Genomic DNA, 24,783 nt, shown 5'->3' with positions numbered 1-24,783 from the left:
ACNAAAAATAAAAAAATTAGCCAGGTGTGGTGGCACAAGCCTGTAATCCCAGCTACTAAGGAGGCTGAGGCAGGAGACTCGCTTGAGCCTGGGAGACGGAGGTTGCTATGAGCAGAGATCATGCCACTGCACTCCAGTCTGGGAGACAGAGTGAGACCCTGTCTCAAAAAAAAAAAAAAAAAAAAAAGAAAAGAAAAGAAAAAAAATTAAATTAAATTAAATTAAATTTTAAAAAAAAGTCAATACTGAGAAGAACATAATGATACTGCATCTCTCCAAAAAATTAAAAAATTCTCTGAGTGTAGTGGCATACATATGTGGACCTAGCTACTTGGGAGTCTGAGGTGGGAGGATCACTTGAGGCCATGAAGTCAAGGCTTCAGTGAGCCATGATCACACCACTACACTCCACCCTGAATGACAAAGCGAGACCCTCTCTCAAAAAAAAAGAAATGAGAATGGGAGACAGAGAAATCAGATGCGGCCTTTCATTTTGTAGAGATGGGGGCCTGGTTAAAAGACACCCTGCACCCACATCCCACTCCATTACATAGTCTGACTGTGGCCCCTGTGCTGTGATGCCAGAATGGGCCCAGGTCTTAGTGTCCAGCTGGTCTCAAAGAGGCTATGAGGGTTGCTGGAGGTCTACAAACAGCTCTCCAGAGCCTCTCCCTTGCCTCCTGATATTCAAAAAAAGTATTCTTAGCTCAACCCACATCAATTTTTTATCCAAGATAAATCTTCCAATTAAAAAAAATCAATTCTCGAGCCTTTAAAATATGCTAAATTAAAATGTGCAAAACAACTATTATCTTCTTCCTTTAAAGAGAAACAGAGAAGTCTTTACATCTGCTTTTTCCTATTTTTTAGCAGAAAAAAAATGGAGCAAATGATGTGGTTGTAGCCAAGGTTGTCTATAAAGTGTGAAAGCATTTCCTTTCCTTTCCCAGCAGCCAGGACTAACACTAGGAGGCAGAGAAAATCAGCATTGAAGTTTTACTTAAATTATAAAATGGAGTGGAGACCTTGCCCAAAGACGATATCTCATGTCTCCTGTGACAGACAATGAATGGCTCAAGACAAAGGTCATTCTCTTTATTATTTAGTTTCCAAGAAGTTGATAGGCTGTTCCATTGTGGTGTGCGGTGGTGCTGAAAACATGCTCACCCGGGAGTTCAGAGAATCTGCTGGATCTGCTCTTCACTCTGCCACCTACTTGCTGTGACTTTAAGTTTGATCTTCTGTTTCTCTGTTTAAAAAAAAAAAAAAAAAGAACCTAGGCCATGGAATTGCTGTGAGGATTAAATGAGATAATGATGCAAAAAAATTGCTTTGTAAAATGAAAAACACTAGATACACGTTACTCCTTACTAGAGTATCCTGGAACAGATGATTCTACATCTGCTGCCCAGTCCCAGGCAATAGGAATAACGATAAGGGCAGAAAAGTGAAGTTGGGTAGGCAGGATGTAGTGGGGCAGGCAGGGTCCTTAATGTTTCTCAAATCACACTGCTGGGAGTGATGTCAGTGAGATGGCAGAATAGGAGGCTCCTGGCTTTCCTTTCTCTCTTGTATGCAACAAATAAACGATTGCATGCAGTTAAATTTTCTCTTAGAGAGCCAGAAACTGGTTGAGAGACTCCTGCTCACAAGGTAACTAAGAAAATATCTGCATCAAAATGGATAGGAAACACTGAGGCACACTTAGGCACAAACCCCACCTCAGATACCACATCTTACAATTGGGAAGGAATCCCCAATTCTCAGGTTCTTACTAAGGATTGAAGTATTTGGAACACATAAATGCTACCCCAACTTTACAGCCCTCACCCAAGGGACTGGCTTTTTAAATACCTAGCTCTGAGAATTGACAGGGCTCTGGATTTGTGAGTCTCTGTGGATCACAGAGAACAAAGAGATGATTTTAATGGACATGTGAGCACTTCCAGTAGCTATATCCCCTGGGCTCAGTGCAGAGAATAGACTAAAATGCCCAGTTCCTAGCTTCTCCCTGAAAGGAGTTGGCACACTTTCCAGTTGCTGCCTGAGGGTTGGACCTCTAACTAGTCTGTATCTGGGAGCTGATGGGGCAGATAAACAATAGACCTCTGGGATCTTGAATGGGAGTGTCAGCACTTCCTGCATCTTCTTCTCTGGCTCATTTCAGAGATAAATCCAGGTCTGCATATTCCTCCTGTAAGAAGTTTGTGTATGCATCAAGTGCACCAACTTTTACAGCTCCCATCTCAGGAAATGCCTTTTTAATCACTGAGCTCTGGGAGTTGGTGGGACTCTGCATTCCTGAACCTTCCTAGACTGCAAAGAACAAAGAGGTGGTTTTTCAGAGGGCACACGTGCAGTGGCTATACCCCTAGTATCAGAGGGTGTGGTTTGAATGACAGCGCAGGCATTCATCACAGATTCTCTCCCCAGCTTAATGCAGTGAGTGGGAGATGAACTCCAGCTCTCAGTTTCTTCCTGAGTATAGAAACTACTGGAATATATATCTAACATTTAACTTCTCCAACTGCATCTCAAAGTACTGGCTTTTATCTCATCTGCCTTGGGAAACTGATAGGATTTGGCACACCCAAATCTTCTGGGGGCCACTAAGAACGAAGAAAGGGATTTGGATAAGCACGAAGGTTTGAGAGGCACCTAGAATCTCTGACTGAACTGATTGATGAGGTCCATCTTCTATGTGAGGCTAGTCTGACAAAACTGGGAGATGAAACTGTCTTTCATGTACAAAAACTAACAGAGAGTCAAGGAAAATGAATAAATAGGAAAATATCTTCCAAATAAATGGACAAGAAACCAGACCCTAATGAATGGAGATATATGATTTACCCAACAGAAAATTTAAAAGAATGATAATAAAGATGCTCAGTAAAGTCAGTAGAGCAATGCATGAACAAACTGAGAATTTTAACAAAGTTATAGAAACTGCTAAAAAGTGTCAAACAAATCAGAGCTAAAGAATGCAATAATTAAACTGAAAAATTCAATAGAAGAGTTCAACAGCAGACTAGAGTCAGCAGGAAAAAGAAACAGTAAACTCAAAGACAAGTAATTGGAAGTTATCCAATCTGAGGAACCAAATAATAATAATGATGATGAAAAGAGTGAAGATAACTTAAGAAATTTGTGGGACACAGTCACTGAAACAATATACTCATTATCAGAGTCTCAAAAGGAAGAGAGAGAGACAGGAACAAAGACCCTATTCAAAGACATAATGGCTGAAGATTTTTCAAGTCTGGGGAAGGAAATAGAAATCCAGATCCAGAAAGCACAAAGTTAAGACAAAAAGAGAATATACTTTTGAAATTAGACTTCTTTTAAATTCCAGATCCCAAAGTAACATTGGGCAGGAGCTTAAACAGTTAAGTCTCATTTTGTCTTTAACTGTCAGCAATTTGATTATAATGTATCTCCTTTTGGGGTTCTTTGGATTCATCTTATTTGATGCTCTTTGTCCTTTCTAGATCTGGATTTCTATTTCCTTCCCCAGACGTGGGAAATCTTGCAAAGTGAAATAAGTCAGGCACCAAAAGACAAATACTACATGATTTCACTCCTATGTGGACTCTAAAGAAGTTGATCTCATGGAAATAGAGAGTAGCATGGTGGTCCCAGAGGAGTGGGTGGAGTGGGTGGGTGAGGGGTGGGGACTAGTATCAGAGAGATGTTGGTCAAAGAATATAAAAGTTTCAGTTAGACAGGAGAAAAAGCTCAAGAGATCTATCATAAAGCATGGTGACTCTAGTTAATAATATATGATATTCTTTTTTTTTCTTGAATATAGGGTCTCGCTCTGTCACCCAGGTTGGAGTGCAGTGGCACAATCTTAGCTCACTGCAACCTCTGCCTCCCAGATTCAAGAGATTCTCTTGCCTCAGCCTTCCAAGTAGCTGGGATTACAGGCACCCACCACTACTCCAGCTAATTTTTGTATTTTTAGTAGAGACAACGTTTCACCATGTTGGCCAGGCTGGTCTCAAGAACTCCTGACCTTAGGTGATCCACGCTCCTCGGTCTCCCAAATTGCTCGGATTACAGGTGTGATCTACTGCACCTGGCCAATAATATATTATATTTTTGAGAAATGAAAAAAACAATGAAAGGGACAATATAAATAAACCAATGTGTAATGTTAATGTTTCATCCAAAATTTTCTTGAATTCTGTGTGTTCATGAGTCCTGGTGTCCTAACTTATCTTTTATCCAAGGTAGATTTGGTATTAAGTGCCCATTATTTTGAGTTCTTAAGATGAAAAGACAGTCAATTATCCTAGAATTGCATCTGTCCTCCTATAAACAACTAATTACCAATGCCAGAAACTTCAACCAAATTCTAAACTTTTACCCCAAAGACTCAATTAAAACAATTTAATAGCTCCTATTTCAGTAGTTCATACAACATTTACATTACCAAATAGAATTGGTTCCGTATGCTCCAGTTTTCACAGTACATTAGTCACTATTATTTTCTACACTTTTACAAATAATTTCCAAATTTTGGTCCTAAATTAAAGTACTTTGTATGTACAAAAAATTAACATAAATAATAGCAATTTATAACTCTACACATTTTTTAGATATCTAAATTATTTCCTAGGCTAAATCATGCCATGCCTGATTTATTATTCTATGTTAATTGCATAAAAGCCATAGAGAAGAGACGTAGAAAGATGTACTTGTAGTTAATTTTGTAGATGGGATGTGAGATGTTTTATAGGTATGAGACAGAGTTTCGACAAGATAGCAATCAGTTTTTATTTGGGATTCTTCCTTGGATTTGGTGTGAACAGGGTCAAAAATTTATTTTGCATTAATTCCCTCAATCTCAAATAAGTAAAATAAATTTAACTGCTGCAGATTTTTTGGGGTGACAGGGTCATTCTAGACTAGCAATAAGCATCTTCATTCACCTAGGAAAAATAATACTATTTGAAGACTCTATTTTGTCACATTCTACATCATTCCACCATCACTTACACAAAGCAATTTTGGTCCCTCCAGAAAATGAAATGAAACTTTATTCCGTGTCTGCCTTTTGGCAGAATTCAACTGATCTTCTATAACCGTCACTTAGTAATCTATAAGTTGCTCACAAAAGAAGCTGCTGTCTCATCTTGCAATCATGTGATTTCCACTCTTCCATGATAGCTCAGAATATCACTTGTTTCTGCAGGTCTTTTCATACTTCTATCAATGTATTTACTTTTTGAAACATTTCTGGGTCAAAACTGTGATTACACCAAGGACCAATGAGGAATCAGGCCCCTCACAGGGCCCTACCCTCAAGTCTTTGTGCAAGGTTGCTTCATCTGATGCTCCAAAAGTCAGAGACACTGATACTGATAACTCACTGATATTTTCCCTCATCTAATAAATTATCCTTTGCTTAATATTGTCAGTTTAACAATGCCCCCACACCTTTTAAATCTTTTGCTAAAGGAAATATGGTGATAGGGACAGAAAGTTCCATAGATACTTCTTCACCCCATCTTTCTTCTTTCCTGGGTCACATCTCTCTCTCTCTCTCCTCATACACTTCCCACAAGTGCAAAACTCCTGAGGCAGGAGCAATTTGGATTGGATATGGCTGCAGCATAATGAGCTGGGAAGAATGCAAGAGCATGCGCTTCATACATTAGCTACAGGCATAATGTTACATGCCTGTAAAATAAGGTTGATACTGTGCATCGACCTTACAAGTTAGAAATGTGTCAATCCCAACTCTTTCCTCTCTTTCATCCCAAGACTCACTGGGACCCAAGTCCTGTTGATCCTTCTGAAACCTCTCATATCAGTCACTTCCTTTTCACCCCTAAGGCCACTCTTCTTGGTCTTTCTCACCTAGATCCTGGATTCACTCTCTTGCCTGCTTCTGCTTTCTTCCCACTTTAATCTGGTCTTCAAAAAGCTGCCTGAATGATCTCTTGAAGATACAACTCAGACACAGCTCAAAAGTCATCAATGGTTCCCTGTTGCTATTGGATGAAGTCCGAATTCCTTAGCCTCTCTTTGGAACCCTACATAATCTGGCTCCCAGTCTACTTTTTGAGCCAATGTTTTCACTCTGAGTCTAGGCCCTGTTGTGAGAGGGCCATTCTTTTGAAGTTGGAGTGTCAATGTTCTCCTAAAATGCAAGTGAAATGTGAACTGAAGCCATAATCTACCATTAATCTTTTAGCATGCATCAGGAAAGCAGATGTTTCCAGAGTCAGCTGTAGACAGAAAATTGGACCAGAAAGGAATCAAAGTAAAGAGGTAGAAGGGAAGAGTCAGGCTCAGAGCTAGGAGTAAGGATCAAGTTTATGTCTGAACCTGAATTGAGTAGATCTTGGGGGCAAGGAAAGTACATGAAGAATGGGAGTAAAGGAAAGCTGTAGAGTCATTGACAGGAAGTGGATGGGTAATTTATAAATAATTCATAATTCATAGAAGGCCAGAGCCAGAAATGACTTTAGAGGTCATCAAGTCCCACACCTTATGACATCGAGAAAGGTAACCAATTCCAAGAGGTGAAGCGCCTAGTCATACTTGTTCATCAAGCCTGCAGGAGATCCAGCTAGCCCTCAGGCCCCCGGACTCCCAAGCCATGCTGTCTCAAATTACTTCCAACTAATCCATCCTCCCACCCTCCCCAGGGTGGATGACTTCATGGAGTCAGGCCCAGAAACGGGGAGCTGGATGTTTCTTTAGAATGTACCAAAAAGAAAAGAGGAAGAGGGTTTTTTTTCCAGTCCTCAGAAATTGTACTTTCCCTGGCATTCAATGGAGGCACCCAAGTCCAAAGTGACTGGGTCAGAGATAGAGGGTCCTTATCTTGGGCTATGTTGGTTTGACACATAGGGAAGCTCACAGGAAGACAACCAAGTCCATTTACTTGACTGCCACGATAAGTGAATTGGAACAGCTATGCAGCCTGGCCAAGGAATTGTTTGGAAAGATATCATTAGGGTGGCCAAGAGAAGAAAATCAATGCCTGGCAGCCAACCTAGTGGCCTTTCATAGTTAAAAATAGCCATAGCATCATAATCTTTCTAAAGAGGTTTCACATCCATTATATCAAATTCTCCATCCAACATGTCTGTGAGGTATTATTTTCACTATTTAAAGATGAGGAAATGAGATGCAGAGGGCACATCCAAGGTCACAAGAGCTCATAAGTAGAAGATTTGGAACTGGGGCATAGGTCTGGTGATTTCAGATCCACATGACTAAAGTTATTTAGCCTTAAACAGGAATGAAATTCTGACACATGCTACAACTTCAATGGACCTTGAAGATATTATGCTAAGTGAAATAAGTCAGACACCAAAGGACAAAATACTGTATGATTTCACTTGTATGAGATATCTAAATTAGTCAAATTCATGCAGACAGAAAGTGGGACAGTGGTTACCAGAGACTGGGGGAAGAAGGAATAGGGGAGTTATTGCTTAATAGCAATATAACAGTTTCAGTATGAGATGATGAAAAAGTTCTGGAAATGGATGGTGGTGACAGTTGTACAAAAATGTGAATGTACTTAATGCTACTGAACTGTATGTACACTAATAAATGGTTAAAATGGTGAATTTTATGTTATGTGTATCTTACCACAGTAAAAAATAAAATTTTAAAAAAGTAAATTTACATGAATGCAGTGATACATGTTTTCTAACAATTCCATTTCTAACTCATAGTTTATAGAGTGTTAAAAAAAAAATAAGGTCTTAGTTTACAGAAGAGGAAACTGAGAGCCAGAGAGGGTCAGGGATGAATGTGGGTCAGTTAGAAAATTAAGAAGAGTAAGACCCAGCAAGTGTATTCCCAGGCACTGTTAGTGCTTTCTAGCCTTAATCCTTCTTCTCTTTACAAAACTTCCATGGCTAGCTACCCTATACTAAACACTTACCATATACCAGGCCATGGACTTTTGTGGGAACCTTCTCTCATTGATCCAATCTTTAGCTGATGGAGTGCCCCAGGATTCAATATTGGATCTCTTGTTTGCCAAATCCACTCCTTAAAGTGATTTAGGTCAGTTCCATAGCTTTCTCCCTAAATTACATCTCCACTTCTGATCTCTCCTCTGAACTCAACATCTCCTCAATTAGAAATACTAAAGCATCTCAAATTTAATATATCTCAAACTAAACTCCTGATTTATCTCCCCCAAACTTGCCCATCATCCAGTATTCTCTGTCTCAGTAAATAACAACTGTATTTCTGTTACTTGGAGTCAGCTTTGACACCTCTCTTTCCATCACAACCATTCTATCAAATCCATTTGAAAATCATCCTACGAGCTCTACTTGAAAAATATAGCCTGAGTCTGATCATTTCTCACCGTCTCCCCTGAAGCCAGCCTAGTACAAATTAACATCGCCTCTTGGCCAGACTATGGTAATAGCCTCCTGTAGTGGATGCTGTGATGCACTAATCAGATTTCCCTTCAGGACCACACTATTCATTCCACTAGCTGCTGGGAGTTTTGGCTGCTGAAAGCTCATAGTTGCATCCGTATTTGGGAACGGCCCTTGGAAAGGAACTGTGTCATCTAAGGCTGTGCTTCCCATAGATATCCACATGGGGCAAGACCTCATTTAATTCAGCTTTCTCTGTTCAAATGTCATTGCATTATGAAGGTTATCCTTGACCACCGTTATGAAAAATCATAATCTCTTTTATTCCATAGCTCCCTTACCTTGCTTTAATATTTTCTTCATAGTATTTATCAGCCTCTGACTCATATTCATCCATTTACTTATTTTTCTGAAATTTAAGTGCTCTCTCTGCTCTTTTGAGAGACAGACAGAGAGAGAGAGAGAGAGAGAGAGAGAGAGAGAGAGAGAGGGTATGTGTGTGTCCAACTGCTTAGCTCCAGCACCTAGAACAGAGGCTGATGGCACACGGTGGACACTTGTGTCAGTTTCCTGATCCTGCTATAATAATCACTACAAACTTACTGGGTTAAAAAACATGAATTGATGATCATACAGCCCTGGAGGTCAAAAATTCAAAATGGGTCTCAGTGGGCTAGAATCAAGGTGCAGGTGGGGCTTCATTTTTTTTCTGGAAGTTGCAGGGGGAAAATGTTTCCTTGCCTTTTGCAGCTTCTAGAGGCAGCCTGCATTCTTTGGTTCATGGCCTTCTTTCTCCCCTTTGTCACGTAACCTAACATCACTACAGATTCTGAGGATTAGGACATGGACATCTCTGGGAAATGTATTATTCTGCCAACAACAACATTCAATGAGTATTTGATAAATAAATGAGTGAATTCTTATTTAATTTCACTCATCAAGTAATCCCATAGAATCAATGTAATTATTCTTCCATTTTATGAGGGAAATGAAACTTGAAAGGTTAAGTCACTAGCCCAAGTTAACCTAGCTAATAAATAGCAGAGCAAAACTCAAACAGATAGGCTAACTCAAGACAGTTTCTGACTGTCCCCACTTGTTTCATTTTTCTGTGTTCTCAGCTTACAAATCTACCTCCTTGACTAGACTCAGAGCTCCTAGAGGAGAGAGACCATGGCTTTGCATGTTTACAACCCCAAAGCCCAGCCCAAGGCATGCCAAACAGCAATAATAATAGTAGTAGTAGGAATTTGTTGAGTACTTAACATGTGCCACGTGCAGATATAAACACTTAACCTGCACCCAGAAAATGTATTGAGTAAATGTTGCGTGGAAAAAACCAGCTTTTCTCACTAAATCCCAACAGCTACATTTTTAGCCCTATCTAATACTCAAGTTCTATACTACAAATGTGCAGATTAAGTCATATTAAATTGGAGAGGCTCTAAAACATCATCAAGAGTGGGTTTATTTCTGTCTCCTGGTCTGAATCCAGAATCCCAAGTCATTATCAATCAGTCTGTCTAATAAGTGAACATTCACTGTGAATAGACTTATCCATTCTAGAGTAAGAGTTTGATTTGACAAACTAAAAAATAGTGAGTAAGATATCCAGAGGTCTTCACAGTTTCCTAAGCACTCTCACAAATACACTTAATTCTCAAAACAACATTGTACTTAGGGGAGGGAGGTATTATTACTCCCATTTTATGATAGAAAAAGCTTGGCTCAGAAAACCTAAATAGTTTACCCAAGGTCACCAAGCTAGTGAGAACCACATTCCAGGTTTCCCAACTTCTATATCCACATTTTTCTACTATGTAGTGCTGCCAAGTAGAACGTCTTATGGCTTTTAGAGAGGGGAATGTCCATGCAGACTGGCAAGACTCAGCTTCCATGTGGATCCGTGGGGACTGTGCCAGTTCCCCGAGCCTGGTTTGCCTACTCGTTCGGATCACGCAGCTCTCTTGATTGTGAGGTTTACAATTTCTCAGTCTGCAAAATGAAAGAAAACCCTAAGAATTCAAATCACTCCATAAAGTCTAAAAAAGGAGAGGGGATAATTGCCACTGGAATGGATGTTTATTTGTCCTGAAAAAAAAAATATTTTCCCTGAATAAAAATTCCACATAACATAGAATTCAGGGGAAGAAGTTGGCAGGTGTAGGAGATTTCTATTCTGCTTTTTATCTACTTTTCTAAGCATCCTTTCTATTTCCATGCTTTGAAAAGAATAGATGAGAACTCGGGCTCTGGGATAAAGAGAGAAAGAAGAATCCTCGAGTTACGGAGCCTGGCTAACCTCTTTTCTGTGAAGATCTGTGTGCTCTTTTGTGCAATAATGAAGAGATGGAAAGAAAAGAATTGTCCCTACATTATCCACCACTAGGCCAGCCAAAAGGACCTCTGACTAGGGGACCAAAGTCACCCCAATGCAGGCTAATTTCCCTCATGCCTTCCCTGCCAGATGGTGCTCTCAGAACATGACTATCCCCTCTGCGATTGTCCATGATTTGAGGGTCAGGAGCCACCACAGGAAAAGTATCTGATTCCACTTTCACACACTTGTGGTGTCAGCAATCCAAATACAGAAATCTATTTTGGCCACATTTTAACTACTCCATTTAAAGGCATCAGCACAGGAAAAGAAGCTCACTTGTTGGTATCAATGAAAAAATCTCCTAAGTCACTTCTCAGCTATGCTCATCCTGGATTCTTCACCTCATCAAACATCCTACAAGGTCTGGTGTTCCAAGAGGTCAATCTGTACTGCAACTCTAGCCAGAGATAATGTTTGAAAGCACAGATTTCTTCCCTTCTAGTCTGTTTCCTAAATTACCATCAAAGCAAATTTCCCAAAACATACATTTATTCATTGTACACACACATAATCAGTTACTATTAGGTGCTGTGTACTTTTCTAGGTACTGTTCTTGATTGCTGTGGCAAGTGCCACAGTAATCAAGGCAGGAAATACCTGCTTTTATCTAGAGGGGGGAGAAGATGTTAAACAAACTAACGTATTTTATTTCTGATAAGTAATTGTAACAGAAAGAAACCAAAAGAGGGAAGTAGTGGTTGTGGGGTAGAAAGTGACTTGAGTGGGGTGATACCTTAGATGGTAAGCGTCATTTGAACCCAGGCCTCAGAGACAAGAAGGAAATCGGCTGTGCCAAGAACTAAGCATTCCAGACAAAGGAAAGAGGAGATTCAGAAGATAGAAATAAACTTGGCAGTTGGAAGAACATAAAGAAGTCTCAGGAGGCTGAAAGATGGTGAGCAGAGGGAGAGTGGTAGGAGTTGGGGCTGGAGATTGAAGCAAAAGCTGGAGTGGCTGTGGTAGAAAAGGAAATAAATAGGTAGACTCCAGACGTATTTGGGAGGTAGAACTGGCAGCATGTTCTGAATGAGTTGGCATGGGGAGTGCTACAGTTTGGATGTCTGTCCCCTCTGAATCTCACGTTGAAATGTAATCCCCAGTGTGGCTGTGTTGGTGGAGTGCCTAGTGGGAGGTGTTCGGGTCATGGAGGCAGATCCCTCCTGAACAGGTGAATGCTCTCCCTTTGCTGGAGGGAGTGAGTTCTCACTGTATTAGTTCCCAGGAGAGCTGCTTGTTACAAAGAGCCTGGCGCCTCCCACTCTCCCTTGCTTCCTCTCTCACCATGTGATCTCTCACACCAGCTCCCCTTCCCCTTCTGCCAGGAGTAGAAGCAGCCTGCGGCCCTCGCCAGATGCAGATGCCCAATCTTGAACTTTTCCAGACATCATGAGCCAAATAAACCCTTTTTCTTTGTAAATTACCCAGCCTCGGGTATTTATTTATAGCAACACAACATGGATTAAGACAGAGTTAGGAAAAAAACAATCAAGGATGACTTCGGGTTTTGACTTCTGCAACTGAGTGGCGGGTAGTACCATTTTGAGTGGGAGCAGTGAGGGGAACTATGTTGGGAGAAAAGCAAGTGTTTTGCTTTGAATATGTTCCACATAAAGTATCCATTAGACACTCAAGGGAAAATGTCAAGCCGGTGACTGGATACACAACTCCAGAGGTAAAGAGAAGTTTTGAGCTAAAGATACTTATTTATAAGTCATTGGTTTATATACCCATTACTTGAAGCCCTGGACCACTTAGGGGAAAGGGCAAAAGGGGAAGAGAAGAGCCGTGGGGCACTCCGGGATCCAGATGGTTAGAGTGGAGGAGGAACCAGCAAAGGATAACAGGAAAGAGTTGCTGGTGAGGTGGGAGGAAAATAAGGGCAGTGCCACCTAATGAACCAGGTGAAGAAAGCAATCAAGGAGGGAGATATTAACTGTGCCAAACGTTGCTAAAGAATTGAGTTTAAAAGGGGGAAGAGGGCTGGGCACGGTGGCTCAAGCTTGTAATCCCAGCACTTTGGGAGGCCGAGGCAGGCAGATCACCTGAGATCAGGAGTTCGAGACCAGCCTGGCCAATATGGTGAAAACCCCCCCGTCTCTACTAAAAATACAAAAAATTAACCTGGTGTGGTTGTGGGCACCCATCATTCCAGCTACTTGGGAGACTGAGGCAGAAGAATTGCTTGAACCCGGGAGGCAGAGGTTGCAGTGAGCTGAGATCACACCACTGCACTCCAGCCTGGGCCAACAGAGTGAGACTCTGTCTCAAGCAAAAAGGAGTGGGGAGTAGGGGGAAGAGAAGTGACCAGTGAGTTTGGTAAATGGAACCGCTGGTGATGTTGACAGGAGCAGTGTCAGCAGAATGGTGGGTTGAAAAAGGGATAAGATTCCCATCATAACCACTTTCCCATTTAAAACCCATCAATGGTTCTCCATCATATAAAAAGATAAAAACCACATTCCTTACTATAAAAGTGACTTTCTACCATCTAACACTATTAAGGAAATCAGTAATTTTCAGGGTTCTTAATTGCAAAACAAAACAAAACAGAAAACAGAATTCACTTTAATTTATGAAAGCAGAACTGGGCTTATGAAAAGATACTAGGAATCTCACAAGATCTCCCTAAGGGAGGGTCCAAGAACCATGCTCGGATGTTACCATGACCAGAAACAACACAAACAGGAGCCACACTGCCAGGAGAAACCTCATCCATTCCATGGGACAGTTCCAGCTAAATTGGACCTAGAAATCCCACACGGTTGCCCCAGAAGAAGCAGATGCCTCCACCACCATCTCTGTCAGAAGACCAATCTGTCCACACAGTCGGCATCTCCCTTTGCTCATTCTATCCTCCTGTTGGTAGATCCTTGGCCACATGAGGAACCCTTACTGCGAAAGAGTCTGGCATCTACATTATCTATCTCACCTCCCAAAAGCTCTTTCCCCTTCTTTTGGTAACTATCTTGATTTGTGTTAGCCTAGCAGTCCACTGGTTTTGGAGGAAGCTGACTCTAGTCTCAACCCATGGATAGTACTTGCGACATGGCCCAAAGCAATGAGCATACTCCCCACTTCTAGCCACAGAGATAGATTTAGGGACAAGCATACAACCTAGTTCTGGTTAGTAAAATAAAAGAGACATTTACATGAGAAATTTCTGTGAAAGAAACTACCTTAATCTTCCAAGAGAACTCCCAGAAGCCATCTTCACTCTCTGTTCCTGAACTGAAGCCTTGTCCCCCAGGAAAGAACATAGCCCCAGGAGAGATTACTTACAACCAGCTTTCGGCTGGAGGGCCACCACCCTAAAATGTTGCTGACCCTGCTGAAGGCAGAGGAGAAAGACTGAATGAAGACTTCAAGGACATTGCTAGGCCACTGAAATAAACCAATTCTGAAATCTTTCCCTGTGTCTAGCCTTTCCAGTTTCCTAACCTACTAAATGCTCTTCATGTTTAAGCAACTTTGAACTCATTTTGGTTAACAGCAATGAAACATTGTAACTGAATCAAGCCCCAATCTGCCTATCTGGGCTCATTTTTTTTTTTTAGCATCACTCATATGATGCCATTCACTTTAAATCTCCAAGCATTCTGTTAAGACTGTTCCTGTTGCCTGAATGCCTCTCCTTGCTTTCCTCCCTTGCTACCTGCCTACTTCATACTCGCCCTTAAGACCCAGCTACAATGTCACCTCCTCCCTGAAGGACTCCCATATTCCCCTGCCCTTGCTCTATCATAGCATACATTGATGTCTAACCTGCATTACAGTAAATCTTTAAAGTATGTGCCCCCTACATTAGATCATAAGCCCTTTGAGAGTCAGAACTGTCCCTCTATCCTAGGTGCCTTTCACAGAGTATATGGCAGTGTCTTTGCAGTCATCAAGAGTTTGCTAATTCTTCAGTGATTCCCAGACATGTGTGGACAGTAGTGATTTCCCCTGGTGCAGTATTGTAAATTCACATGGTGAGACAGGCTTGTACAGATTTTCTAGTCAATCCCCAAAGAACAAAGTCATCTTTGATGACAGCTACTCTTAAAATCACCGAGCCCTTACAGTTCATCTAATCTACCATTTCGTTTTACAAAGAAAAGAAAGCAAAGACCAGAGACGGTGAAGTTGTGGAAAGTTAAGAGTGAAGCTCAGTCTTGAGACCCACATTTCCTACTTCAGTGTCCATTCTACAGCAGTAAGTTGCCTCTTCCTTATCGGCCCTGAGAGTTAAGGGTAAGCAGAACTGACCATCACTGAGCATCACCCTGGGCATCTTTGGCACTTGTGGCCCACTCCTTTGCCTCTCCCATCTTTTAAGAGTCCTCCTGCCTTTTGCCTCCCTCACAGTCAACTGGAGAAGCTACTGATGGAAACTATTAATATATACATAGAGGACAATTGTCTCTCTCATCTTACCTTTGTCAGAAAGGGAAAGACCTTACTCCTCTCAAAGGAATTTCTGAGTTTGTATGAAAAGGAGGAGGGATTCAGAAAAGGTAGGAGGATTTTCTCATGGCCTTTAAACCTTTAGACTCCTCCTCTGGAACATTTAATCCCTTTCAGAGCAGCCACTGTCTGGATTTAGGAACAGTGGGTCAAGGCTCTCTTTCAAGTGAATTCCTCAGCCGCCCTTGGCCCCCTCCCTCAGACTCTGGCTCTCTCCTGCCCAGCACTATGCGCTCTTCTGACTGCCTTTGCATTCCAAACTCTGGCTGGCCATTGCCTTTCAGGCAAATGATTACCGCTACAGGGTCCTAGAGCAGGGAACACAGGATGGCACCCCTGGAGTCAGGGAAGGTTTTACGCACAGGTGATTTTTTTTCACTTATGCTTTAAGGATAAATAACTTTGCCAAGTGAAGGAAATGTGAGAATGATGGACAGGTCGGGAGAGAGCGAAGGACATCAAAGAGAACCTGTACAAAGGCATAGTTGTCAAAGGATTTGATGCGTCTTGGAATGATATAGTGGGTTGACTGGTGCCAGCCCCTTCCCCAGTGATATATCCATATACCAACACCTGAAATATGTGAATGTGACTTTACTTTGGAAAAGCATCTTTGCTGATGTAATTAAGTTAAGGAACTTGAAATGAGCTCATCCAGGACAATGCCAGTGGCCTTACATCCAATGACAGGTATCCCTAAAAGAGAAAGAAAGGGGAAGACATGAGACAAAAGAGAAAGGACTGACACACAAAAGGAAAGGCCCCGTGAAGACGGAAGCAGAGATTAGAGCGATGCTGCAATGCTGCCATGCCAAGGAATGCCTGGAGCCGCTGGAAGGATTCTTTCCCAGAGCCTCCATAGAGAACATAGCCCCTTGACCCTGTTTTCAAATTCTGGCTTCCAAAACTGAAAGGGAACAAACCTCTGTTTAAGCCACTGAAAGTTTGTGGTAATTTGTTACAGCAGCCTCAGGAAACTCATGCACACGGCCAGAGGTACATTGTGGCTGGAGTTCAGGACGCATTGCTGGGTACACCAGCAACCCCTCTATTCCCCTCTTCTATCAGGTGTAGATCAGAGCCATGCTGTCCTTCCTTTACAAGCAAAGCCAGGCTTACCAAAACCCAGGCATAATCATGAGGTTCCTCAAAGGCACATAGTCAAAATATGCCAGTGGGAGGAAAAGCCGTATCCTCAGTAGGACTTGAGATGAGATTGACTCATTTTAAAAACAGACTAGAGCCAGCGCAATGGCTCAGGGCTACAATTCCAGCAACTCACAAGGGTGAGATGGGAGGATTCCTTGAGGCCAAGGGTTCAAGACCAGCTTGGACAACATAGCAAGGCCCCATCTCTTAAAAAAAATTACCCAGGCATGGTGGCACCTACCTGTAGTCCCAGTTACTCAGGAGGCTGAAATGGGAGGGTCTTGAGCCCAGGAGTTCGAAGCTACAGACAGCTGTGATCACACCATGGCACTCCAGCCTGGGCAACAGAGCCAGATCTCAACTCTTTAAAAAAGAAAAAAAAAAAAAGACAAAAAACTCACTGCTTGCCTTGGTGAGGGGTCCTCACCTCTTAGGTAATCATATAAAGAAATCATCCCAGCTCTCTCTGGAGGGAATCTGACTGGTACTGCAGATTCACCCAGAGGACGAGAGCCAACCCTCACCTCTCAGTCTCTGGGCCCTGTGATGCTTGAAGCATTAAAGCTGGTAACTTGAGTTTGCAAGAGCTGAGAGACAGCAAGGGCAGAACTGCCTCTTGGGCAAAGGTGTGAAATGAGGAGCCCACAGTGAAGAGGAAATAGTTTGGGGCAACTGGACTCAGTAAAGAAAAGAACCACCAGCAGAAAGGCAAACACCTTCTTCAGGTGCCTAATACCTTCTTTAGGTCTAAGACTTTTTCTTGTGTGGCATAAAAGAACAATGAGCACGTGCTCCAGGTTTTGGATCTTGGTGCTATACGACCCTTCCTAGATCTGGAAAAGAACCTCCCAGAACAGCACCATTGTCCACCTGATGAGTCTGGTGACAGCTGATGGGACAACATGGGGGAGGGGAACACCCACAGGGAGAGAACTGGCCTTAGGAGCCTCTATTCTCTAGGACTGGACAGGTACTGCCTCCTACGGGTGTTCCTATGCAAGAGAAGTCACCTTGGGCAATGACAGCAAGAAGACCCCACTGGAACCAAGCTAGGAGTAAAATCAAGGCACTGAGTGTTTTCAGCCAGGAAGGGCATGATTAGATTTGCTTTTTATAGAGATCACTCTAAGAGCAGTGTGGAAAATGGAGTGGCTGGGAAGAAACTGGTAACAGAAGGATCACGTTCCAGAATGTTTAAATAACAGTCCAAGAGAAAGATGAAGACCAGACGAAGGCGGAGGCAGTGTGGGCAGAGCACCGACTGGAGAGGGGGTTCTAACTTGGGACACTGAGCAGAGAGCTGTTCTGTTAAACCAAGATCTGGACAGAAGACAAGTGGCAGAATTCTCTGTCCCATCCCTGTTCCCAGCAACCTGGGATGCTGGGGCACCAGGGCTTCTTACAGCTGAAGAAAATCCTGGACATTTCCATGTTTGAGGCTTTTAGAATTTTAAGTAAGAAGAAAAAAAAATCAAAAACAGGGCCAAATAAACAGTGGTATCTCTTAAATATTTGCTTTTTTTAAATTATGGCTTTTAAATCACATGCATAATGCACTGTATGTCTGTTTACTCTTCAAAGACAACCATAGAAGCTCCTCCACCCCCACTTTTTAAAGCATCAATTCATCAATTATACCATCAGGGCTCTAGTCCCATAAAGAGACACAATTTTCAGTCGTGTGATGAGAGTCTTCGCCCAGGCTTGGCAGTGCCTCCCTGAGACAGTGTGCATAACCCCAATTGGAGATGAAGTTAAAAATAGACATTGGAGGCTGGCCGTGAATACGAGGCCTGGGCATGTGGTCCTCTGTGATAGACACTGAGGCTAGCTGTGCATGCTCTGAGAGTCAAACCCTGAAAAAGTGCCCAAAGAAATAGTTACTCTCAAGGGGATGGCTGGGAAGAGCTAGAAGCCAGAGAGACCAGGCTGAGAGTAAAAGCTGGAGGCAAAGGGGAAGAGCCATGAAGTATTCCCAAGCCCACCAACTGTCAGCCACATGGGTAGGGAGACGCTCTGGGAGTTTAAGAAGATAGCCTGGAACAGACTCACTCCCAAGCCCTTTAGCCAATTGGGCAAGAAGAAAAGCACATTCTATGGGAACCCAGGGCTTCCAATCAGGTGGGAATTTGTCTCCTTCCCACAGCATTAGTTTGAGCCTTGAGTCTGCTATCATGGCCCTTCCTGATTAGGGTTTTAACCTATATTTTCTTATTCTTTTATTCTTCTGTCTTTAACCCTGGCACATATCCTATGGGCAATATTGAATAGTGAGAAAAGCACTGGCTTTGAGGTCACACAGACCTAGCTTCAAATTTTTTGGCACAGTAGTACACTATTCTGAGCTTCAATCTCTCTACTTGTAAAATAGGGTGATAGTACTAACCTCACAGGATTTATTGTGAAGATTAACAGATAATGGTTGTGAAGGTGCCTTGTCATCTCAAAGCACCACATGCACTGCCCCACAAAGTCAGATCATCCTATTGCAATTGGTGTGGGGAAAACCTTCTGGCCGAGGCACCAGAACCTAGGGATTGTGACCACAGCATTATGACTTGCAACCTAAGGTTTCACACAGCAACAGCCTTGGGACTATCCACTTCTTATGACTCAGTGTTGTGGGACGTCTTTTACCCCAATTTCTCTTTTTCTACTGCCCATAACCACCTGTCTCATTCCAACTGGCTCTTGCATGACCTAATTTGAATCTGTTTTTTACACAGGCCTTGTCCTAAGCTCAGGCCTTCAGTAGCCTTTCACAACCATACCAGTCCAACGCGAGCTTTTGCTTGGCAAAAGCCCCTGGTCTCTATTGGTTGGTGAAGCAGAGTGAGGAGGAGAAATGTGATTACACTGACCCTCCAATAATATGGCTCCCCCAGCCCCATGTGCAAGGCTTCCTTTTCGTTCCTCATTGTTCTTCAAAGCTCAGCTAAGACATAACCTGCTCCAGGGAGTCTTCGTGATGACTCAGATGCTCTGAATTCTGGGTCTCATCTGCCTCTTCTAATAGCCGTGAGCACTTTGGGCTTTATTGACATTATAGTGATGTGAATTCATATAGATATTTCTACAATTCCCATGAGCACTTTGATTTGCCTGTGTATTCCTTACAGTGCCGGACACAGAGTGGATGCTCGAAAATATTCATTGAGTCTATAACAAATCCCTTCATTAAGGCTTTCTATTTACCAAAGGTACTTCACCTCCGCCGCCTCCAACAATTTCAGTGCTTTACAGTAGAGGTCAGAAAGTTATGGCCCATCACCTGTTTTTGTAAATAAAGCTTGACTTGAACACAGCCATGCATATTCATTTATTCAGCATGCATCTCTGATTTTGTATACTACAATGGCAGAGTTGAACAGTCATGATGGAGACCTTACATTATAGGTTGCAAGGCCAGAAATATTTACTCTCTGGCTCTTTGCAAAAATTTTGGTCAACTCAATGTTACAGCAAGGAAGTATAGGTTTCTTTATCTGCAATGCAGGGATAATAACAAATAGCACAGAGCTGTTGGGAAGATCATAAATGATAACAGATGTAAAGTTTTTCTCTACATGGCATACATTCTTCTTGCCACATGAGGTCAAGTTGAGGCTTGAAATCTCAAGTGATGATGGGGTAAGTGTGAAGGTGGCCTATCTCACCGAAGCTGCATACACCGAACTGCATACCTGGTAAGCATACAGTGTTACAAAACACATAACTCAAATATCTGCCAACAATGAACCAAACTCCAGCCTGCCCTCCAGAATAGACTGTCCCCATATGGCATTAATCAGATGGGGCGATGGCTGCTGGAGAGAATAAAATAAGCCCCTGAATGTTTCTGTTCCTTGTTTATGATAAATGCTTTTAAAAGTCACTTAATGAGTGCCATTGGCAGATTTGCATAACTGCTGGTTACGGCAGATAAGAATGATTTTTTACTTGATTTGACAGAGCTAACATGCAAACCCCAAAATATTTTCAGTGAGCCTCCTAGCTAGTTATCAACATTAATCTTATACTTCCTAAGGTGGGCCTCCTACTCTCAAGGAAGTGACATGTTTTAAAACTCGGGGGAAATGTGGGTGATGAGATAAGCAGGCTTGGGTACAGCCCTTGGTTTATATGGAAGAAGGAGACATTTCATTGCACTGAGCTGGAAGAGGTATTCATCAAGAGGAGAGAGATGGGCTGGAATTTGAAGGCCGTGCTACTTCTGGCTGTGGCCTGCCCGTGGCTGGGATGGTGGGAGGTGAGCTCTTCAGGAGCCATCTCACACCAAGTGTCTTCATTGTGAACATAATGTGCAGCTGCCTTTGTCCAGCTGAGAGATTTCATCTTAATGATATATATAGCATCTTAATGATATATAAAGCCTTCTCCCAGAAATGGGGAAGTTGTGCTCCAAGCTCCTGAGCAAGTGAACACGGGCCTGACCCCAGGATCCCATACCTACTCAGATACCCTCTCCACCACCTCTTGCTGCAGGTGCACCTCACGTTACTGAGCATCAGATCCCTTCACGGCCACCATCGAACTGGACCTGGAAAGGAGGCAGAGAGGGTCATTAATACTCTGATTGTGCAGAGTACAAATCTGAGGCCCAGAAAACTGCATATGGCCCCCACCCATGATATACACAGATGGGAACCCTGATCCCAGCCCTGCAGTCTTCTCCACCATGCTGCCCCTAGCAGAGATGGCCCCCTGGCTCCCTGTTGCTGACTGCAGAACTCTGGGCTGGCCCTTCTGATCCTACTGCCAGCCATGTGACTAGAGCTCTGCTCAGACAAGACTCTCCATCTAAGATTTCCCACCAGCTGCCTGCAAAGCCTAATCCACGTTTCACTGACACCCAAGGCTTTCCAGGGCTGGGACTAGGGTGAAGGGAGTGAGCCATCAGGGTACAAAACTCAAGGAGGTACTCACACTCAGGGTTGTGCAAATGCCATTGCTTTCTTGTGAAGACTGAATCAAATACTGTATATAAAATGCTTAGGTGCTATAAAAGTATCTGTTATTGTTTTTAATAATAGTTGCACTAGTAATAGCAGTATTGAGAGGAGCTCTGTTTTTTCTGCTACGTGGAGATTAACTTTTTCGGCAAATAAGCTAAGAGATTTGTAGTTATATGAATGTGAGCTATTGTTCCAGAAGAACTTGCATGCCTTTAGGGGCTCAAATATTCCTAATGAGGACTGTTAGTTTTGTCCCATTTCATGGCCCAAGTGACCCTGTGATCCTGCCCTGCCTTTCTTACATGCTAAGAAGTTTGGATTTCACACTGGCACTAACAGGAGTCACTGACGGATTTTAAGCTGGAAGTGATACAGCAAATCTGTGCTTATGAAGATCCCTCTGGCAATGTGATCTCGAACCAGGCAGGGCCAGAACCAAAAGCAAGGAGGCCAGTTGGAGGCAGGTGAACTGTCCTGGCAGGAAACAATGAGGCCTGAATTAGGGTAGTGGTAGTAGGGACGAGAAAGGGCCAGGCAAGAGAGTATGGATGAGGAAGTAAAATCTGTTCTTCACTCCTGGAAAAACAACTGTGAATCAGTGATACCATCTTTATCCCCAAAGGCAAACAGATCCTTCATTAGTGCTAGCAATTGAGAGCTGTGTGAGGTTTGGTACCCACTAGCTGCTAAACATGCATATAAAAGGAAGCACACCATATGCTATGATGAGTTAATGCCAATTGGCCCCACTCAGATATATACTGCTTTAATTTTAACACTTCATTTGAACAAAAGTCTACTTCTAATGAAGCTAAGGATTCCCGAAGAGTTTCTTCCTGCTGGCCAATTTGACTTGATTTCTTTCCTTGGTGATGAAATGCCTCTTTCGATAGGTATGACCAGGATTCAGATATCAATGAAATAAGACAAGCAACGTCATGGACATATGAAATTAGATGCCTTGGAAGATAGTGAGTTCCTTGTCACTGAAGGCATGCAAGAAAAAGCTAGACAGCCACTTGATGGAGTTGTTGCAGTGAATATTCAAACATCAGAAGGTGAGTGGGATAGGGATGTTGGGCTTGATGACCTTTAAGAGCTTCTAAAACCATGAAATTCTAAGAGGTTGAATCAGAAGGGTAGTTCTCGGTTGATCAGGGGAACCCCATAATTACAGCAGATCAGAATGAGGATCTAAGATTCTTTAAGCAAATCCAGAAGTTATAACCACCTCAGGGAAAAAATCTGGATAACCCATCAGCCAAGATGGCTCAAGGACATGAGAATAGAGATCATCAGAAGAAAAGCTCTGGCTGGGTGCAGTGGCTCAAGCCTGTAATCCCAGCACTTTGGGAGGCCGAAGTGGACGGATCCCGTGAGCACATGAGTTCAAGACCAACCTGGGCAACATGGAAAAACTCTGTCTCTACAAAACATACAAAAAATTAGCCAGGTGTGGTGGAATGCACCTGTAGTCCCAGTCACTAGGGTGGCTGATGGGGAGGATCACTTGAGCCCAGGAGGCTCAAGTTTGCAGTGAGCTGAGATCATGCCACTGCACTCTAGCCTGGGTGACAGAGCAAAACCTTGTCTCAAAAGAAAAGAAGAGCTTTGCTTTCAACATCATCTTGATGACCCTCGCACATATGAGAAACTTTTTAGGGATAAGAACTAGGAAAACACTTTTATTTTCTCTTCTATACAACTGACATGTGTCTCTTTTCACTCTGGCCATCAGAAAGCTCAGAACTTAACTTGCACACAGAAATAACAATCCTGCAGACGCTTGGGTTCTGTTTGTCACCAGTGCCCTCCCCTCTCCCACCTCGCCACCCTTCTGGCCTTTTATTTTAATGTATACATTTTCTAGTCCTAATTTTGTTTTTAATACATTTTCTGGTCCTAATTTTGTTTTTAATCTATAGTTTACCTAATATATATGTTTCCTATAAGCTACCTGAACTGATCTGGGAAATGAGGAGGAAAGAAACAAGAAAATAAATGATAAACCAACGTCAAGGAAATGAATTATTGGCTTTCAGTGGTAAACTGTGAGGAAATCATCAGGGGCACATTAGACTAAGGGCCATAGACTCGAGTAGTCAGCACTCCTCTGCCATGATGGCACTCCTCTCCACCCCTGGACTCAGTCTCCTCTTCCACAAAATAATGTCTGGAGCCCCAGCCTAGATCAAGCTTTGGCCCTCAAGATTTCCTTGCCTTTGGTTGTTCTGCTCAAGTTCCCAAGTACATCTCCAGATACTGCCCCTCTACCAAGTTCAGGCCTCTCCTGGACTTTAAGTTCTCCTACCTATAGATGACATCCTTGATTTTATATAAATATATATTTAAACAACATGCTTCTATATATTTATTTTGTTTATTGTACTGTTCTGAATACTTCCCTGTAGTAATTCATGTAAACCTCATAATAATCTTAAGAGAGAGATACTATTATTATGCCCATTTCACAGATTAGAAAACTGAGGCCTTTAGAGGTTAAGTAAATCACTAGTAAGTGACAGAGCCAGATTCAAAATCTAGGCAACCAGGCTCTAGTTCGTGCTCTTAACTATATGTTCCCTCAAATCCAACCATGACTTTGACTCAGCTCCCAGACCTTACTTGGATTATTCACTCTCCTGTATTATTGCCTTCCTGCCATCCAATTAAACAAAGATTTTCCTGGGTGCTACTTGGGGTCAAACTCTGTGCTGGGACAGAAACCAGGCATGAATCCACATTATCCCACCCATTATATTAGGAGCTGTCTATTTGGGTACAGGAGTCAAACATGTACCCCACTCGCTAGAATCCAACGGGAAATTAAATACATGCTGTGTGAAAGTTCAAGCAATGGTCTATGCAAATGGGACTTGCCTTGACAGAGATGGAAATGCAAAGGGGTGGGAAGAGCATTGCAGGCAGGTGGAAAGATCTGAGCCAAGCCCAGAGGTATGACAGTGCATGGCATATTCAGGAAGGATATGAGGTTTTGAAAATGGTGATGTGGCTACATAGCATCACAGGGTATGACTCCTGGCTTTCTCTTTGAACTGGTCTTATATCAACCTTTCCATTCAACTGTTAATAAATACATAATTGTTGCGTGCCCATTAGGAGTCAGGCACTGTTTTGAGTGCTAGGGATACAGCAGTCAACAAGCTACCCTCATTCATGACCCTTCCAAGGTAATGGAAGGCCACTTGTAGTTCATTAAATAAAATAAAAATATGTCAGGTGGTGGTGAGTGCGATGAAGGACAACATACAGAGTAATGGGACAGAGACTGGGGGAAGGTTGCTTTCGTAGGTAGAGCTATCAAAGAAGGCTCTTTGATAAGGTAAGCTTTTAGCACATATCTGAATGGAATGGCGGGTGAGCTATGAAGATATCTGGTATGAAGTTGTCATAGGCAGAGAGAGAAAAGTATAGATGCCTGGAAAATGAACGCTGTTTCTTACTTGTGAGGAATAGCACATGAGGCTGG

General features: G+C 42.5%; 1 long non-coding RNA gene across 5 annotated transcripts in view; it reads right to left on the bottom strand.

Moving 5' to 3' along the window:
• The window catches only part of LOC108513245 (uncharacterized), a 137,917-nt gene that overhangs the window by 23,333 nt on the left and 89,801 nt on the right, over window positions 1–24,783 (bottom strand). For 2 of the 5 annotated variants that reach the window (XR_001880834.1, XR_001880835.1), the window contains 2 exons: window positions 20,788–20,878; window positions 1,091–1,249 (listed from right to left, as the gene is read on the bottom strand). This is a non-coding gene — a long non-coding RNA (uncharacterized LOC108513245). Of the gene's footprint in view, window positions 1–1,090; window positions 1,250–16,662; window positions 16,702–20,787; window positions 20,879–24,783 lie in introns of those variants that run through there. The other 3 variants (XR_001880836.1, XR_001880838.1, XR_001880837.1) reach the window with 3 other exon arrangements.

Source organism: Rhinopithecus bieti, unplaced genomic scaffold, assembly GCF_001698545.2.
Source record: "Rhinopithecus bieti isolate Rb0 unplaced genomic scaffold, ASM169854v2 scaffold_32229, whole genome shotgun sequence".
In the NCBI taxonomy this organism is placed as follows: domain Eukaryota; kingdom Metazoa; phylum Chordata; class Mammalia; order Primates; family Cercopithecidae; genus Rhinopithecus; species Rhinopithecus bieti.
Note: the sequence above shows the minus strand (reverse complement) of the source record. Positions and strands in the feature narration are given on the sequence as shown.